The 5,000-nt window shown below is 39.2% G+C and overlaps 1 protein-coding gene across 1 annotated transcript in view; it reads right to left on the bottom strand.

The window, feature by feature from the left end:
- The window catches only part of LOC307024818 (glutamate receptor ionotropic, delta-1-like), a 558,994-nt gene that overhangs the window by 23,598 nt on the left and 530,396 nt on the right, over positions 1-5,000 (bottom strand).

The following is a 5,000-nucleotide window of genomic DNA, read 5'->3' on the forward strand; positions in this document are numbered from 1 at the left end:
ACAAAGACTTGTGTAAACAAAGACATGTGTGAATAAAGACATGTGTAAACAAAGACATGTGTAAACAAAGACATGTGTGAATAAAGACATGTGTAAACAAAGACATGTGTAAACAAAGACATGTGTAAATAAAGACATGTGTGAATAAAGACATGTGTAAATAGAGACATGTGTAAACAAAGACATGTGTGAATAAAGACATGTGTAAACAAAGACATGTGTAAACAAAGACATGTGTGAATAAAGACATGTGTAAACAAAGACATGTGTAAACAAAGACATGTGTAAATAAAGACATGTGTGAATAAAGACATGTGTAAATAGAGACATGTGTAAACAAAGACATGTGTGAATAAAGACATGTGTAAACAAAGACATGTGTAAACAAAGACATGTGTGAATAAAGACATGTGTAAATAGAGACATGTGTAAACAAAGACATGTGTGAATAAAGACATGTGTGAATAAAGACATGTGTAAACAAAGACATGTGTAAACAAAGACATGTGTGAATAAAGACATGTGTAAACAAAGACATGTGTAAACAAAGACATGTGTAAATAAATACATGTGTAAACAAAGACATGTGTAAATAAAGACATGTGTGAATAAAGACATGTGTAAACAAAGACATGTGTGAATAAAGACATGTGTGAATAAAGACATGTGTAAACAAAGACATGTGTAAACAAAGACATGTGTGAATAAAGACATGTGTAAACAAAGACATGTGTGAATAAAGACATGTGTGAATAAAGACATGTGTAAACAAAGACATGTGTAAACAAAGACATGTGTGAATAAATACATGTGTAAACAAAGACATGCGTAAATAAAGACATGTGTAAACAAAGACATGTGTAAACAAAGACACAAAGACATGTGTAAACAAAGACATGTGTGAATAAAGACATGTGTGAATAAAGACATGTGTGAATAAAGACATGTGTAAACAAAGACATGTGTAAACAAAGACATGTGTAAACAAAGACATGTGTGAATAAAGACATGTGTGAATAAAGACATGTGTAAACAAAGACATGTGTAAACAAAGACATGTGTGAATAAAGACATGTGTAAACAAAGACGTGAACATGGGAAGATGGTACACGTGTAAAACAAGGAGGTCCCTCAGAATGAAACATCTCAAACGCGTGAAAGAAGCTGAATCTCATATCCAGCTGCACTCCATGCATCGGACGTCTGTAAACACGCCGTGTCGCTCTCTGCGTTCGCTCTGAACGCAGCAACACGCTGATGGAAGTGTCGGATCGGATTTGATCCTGAGACGAGGAAATAGATGGAAGAGGAAGGAGGACGAGTAGATGGGAGATAACATTATGTATTCATACACTAGATAGATTGGCAAAAAGAAACAAGTGGATGTTCCCGAGCTTCCCGTCGAGAGGGTGACGGTGCATTCAATGCGGAGAGGAAATGCTTTGAGATGTGTTCGTTATGGCCTCTGATCGCGCTGATACCAAGTCCTGACATTTAACAGCCTGAAGAAGAGAAGCTGCAGGAGACCAAGCAGCGCCTGAGAGGCTGTCACGATGGAACAACACGAATTCACTGGGAATGGTTTAAAGAACAGATGCAAAGCCAGACACAGAGCTCAGAGGACATGCTATAAATTATAACTGACTTTTTTTCTCAAAATGTTCAACTTTTTCATCAAGATGTCAAAATTCAGACTTTTTTTCAAATCTGAACATTTAGACTTTTTACTGCAAATCGCACAATTCTGACTTTTTTCTCCAAATTCTGACTTTTTTGCGAAATCTCCAAATTCTGACTTTTTATCAACGACCTCCAAATTCTGATTTTTTATCAAAAATCTCCAAATTCTGACTTTTTATCAACGATCTCCAAATTCTGACTTTTTGTCAACGATCTCCAAATTCTGACTTTTTGTCAAAAATCGCACAATTCTGACTTTTTTCTCCAAATTCTGACTTTTTATCAAAAATCTCCAAATTCTGACTTTTTTCTCAAAATCTCATCGTTCTGACTTTTACTCATAAAAAAAGTCAGATGAATTTTTTTTAGATTCCTGGCTTTTTTCTTATAATCATGTCTTTTGTTTTACTTTCTAGAAAAAAGTCTTGAAAAATATTTGAATGCAGTCGTAGACTTTACGCTCCTACAACTGGAATAAATAAAAACAACTGACAGAAATAAACAGGAATCCCTATTTTAAAGTTTATCAGTTGTTTTTTACTTTTATTATTATGCGTTGAATAAAATATGAAATACGATTATGCACTAGAGCACCATGTGTATTAATCCGCCAAAGAAAATAGTCCCCAACAAACCCCCCTCATGTTGGTTTATCTTAAAGAACCAATTTGTTAAAGGCATTTCACAAGAAGGTATTTTGTGTTTCTCTCTGATGTGATGATGAAGAGGAGAATGAAGATGATGCTGAACCGGCTTCATTTGAAGTTCTGCAGAAAGCTGTGATTTACGCGGAGGAGGAGGAAACTGTAATTTCATGAAATCACCACCTGCAACACATCTTTCTGAAAGAGCTGGAGGAATCATATTAATAATTTGCCGGCTGTCTGGAACAGTTTGTATTCATGAGCAGATGTCTATGAAGTATTTTCTCGTGTATTATTATTATAACTGCGGAGTCTCCAAACTTTAACTTAAACACGTATTGACAACATATGTTCTTTAAAGCAGACTTTAATCCTGATCAACATATTTACACATGTACTCACATCTACTTTTAGTTTTCCAATCTTTTGTTATAAACAAGTAAATTGGATGAATTTTTAAGATGATTTTGAGTTGTTTTAACGGCATATTTCTGAAAGTCTGTTTAGCAGAGAGAGAAGGATCTGTGAATGTTTATATATCTTTATTCACAATTCAAACTTTAAAATATAAAAAAAACACTTGGTTTTTTAGATATAGACTTACTGTTTATAAACTTGTCAGAAAAAGTTTGAAACTTCAGTTTTTGGCTCATATCTTGTTTATTTTTGACCTGTTCACATCATGCAGCAAATCAATGGAAAGCCTGTTTATAAATACTACATATATAATAAATCTCATCATGTGGGTGGGCTAAGAGTTAAAGGTCCCGTGTCATGGCCCTTTCCACTGATCATAGTTCCATTGTTGAGGTCGACTAGAATAGATTTATATTGTTCAATGTTCCAAACTCTCATTGGTTTCTCATACAGCATCTCTGTATAGTATGTGTATTCACTCTCTGTCCTACACGGCTTGTTGGAGCTCCTGCCCCCTCCCTGTGAGCCCAGTGTGCTCTGATTGGTCAGCTCGCCCACTCTGTTCTGATGAGTCCACCACCGTTACAGCTGAACATCAGTGATTAGGTGTTACAGTGGCGTTTGTTAGCAACCAGGAAATGACACCAGTGATGACAAACAGGTGAGAATGCTGCGTGGGGTCTGGGAGACAGCGGGACACGGCGAGGCCCGGCCCGAGCACGCACACACACACACACACACACGCACGCACGCACGCACGCACGCACGCACGCACGCACGCACGCACGCACGCACGCACGCACGCACGCACGCACGCACGCACGCACACACACACACACACACACACACACACACACACACACACACACACACACACACACACACACACACACACACACACACACACACACACACACACACACACACACACACACACACACACACACACACACACACACACACACACACACGGGCCGGGCCTCGCCGTGTCCCGCTGTCTCAGGCTGCGAAATCCGCTGAGCTGCAGCTGAGAAAAATAGGAGGTAGCCCTTACGTCACTGTACCCAGGAAGAAAAAGAGAAATGTCCAGCGAGGCGTTCAGGGGCAGACAGGTCTTCTCTGTGTTAGAGTTTTACTCCCTACAGGGTGTACTTTGAGGGTTTTGACTCTGCAGACCGTTCCCATGCAGAAGCTACAGAACACAAGGGGACGGGTCAGAACCAGAGAAGCATGACATGGGACCTTTAAGTTTGGATTCCTTCCTCCAGAAATCACATCCTCTAAACTTCAAACACAGAAATGCATGAAACTGTGCATGAATTGCAAATAGAGTTCAAACTTCTGACGGATTTGAAAGCTCCTCGCCTCCTGCAGGTGAATGCTAGAAACTCTCAGCGTTTGGATCGCACTCTCTGTTTCTCCACTAAACACTTGAACTCTGAAGTGCTGGTGTCAAGTTTTAACGGAGAAATATGCAGGCTCCACTACAGCCTGAACTTCTGTCGGGTTACAGAGGGTTTGCAGCTTTTTTCTCAGGGCGATTTCACACCTTTTTCTGCTGAAATATCACAACATTAACCACTGGACCTTTCTGAACTAAAGGAATATCAATACATTGATGTAGGCAACCTCTCTGTTGTTAAACATGCCGGTCAAATCGGAGTGAATGTTGTTGTTTCTGCCAAAACATTGAATCAAACACAATCACAACAGATAGACCAGCTAACCAATCAGAGCAGCTCTGGTTTCCGACAGAGGGTGAAAAGAGGTGCTGCAGCACAGCAGTATGAGAGAGATGAAGAGCTCTGTGAACATCACAACATGGAGAGCTCCAGAATAATGATGTGTTCAAGTCTGAGCTGCATGTGGACAGAAAAGGGACAACATGTTCTCTTCTAATAAAGTAACACACAGTCTGATCAGGTCTATTTAAACGTTAACGCTTCAGAGGAAAGCACAGAGTGTCCTCAACATGTTTGTCCATGAACTCCTGGGGGGAACTGGGGTGAGTTCAGGTTGAAAGCATAAATAATAAAGACCAAGGAGGACGGTGATATTCTAGGAAAAGCTATTTTCAGAAAAACAGACAGGATATTTTCTGAGATGAATGAGCTGGCTCCACACATTTTGGTTTGTAAAGATAGTGGGACATGACCCTAAAGTGACACCTTTGCAACGTTTGGTCCAAACCTCAACATTATTACTAAAAAATAAACGTTACAAACATTATTTAGGAGGAAAAAAGCTCATCTGGAATCA

Source organism: Notothenia rossii (assembly GCF_949606895.1).
Source record: "Notothenia rossii genome assembly, chromosome: 11".
NCBI lineage: Eukaryota > Metazoa > Chordata > Actinopteri > Perciformes > Nototheniidae > Notothenia > Notothenia rossii.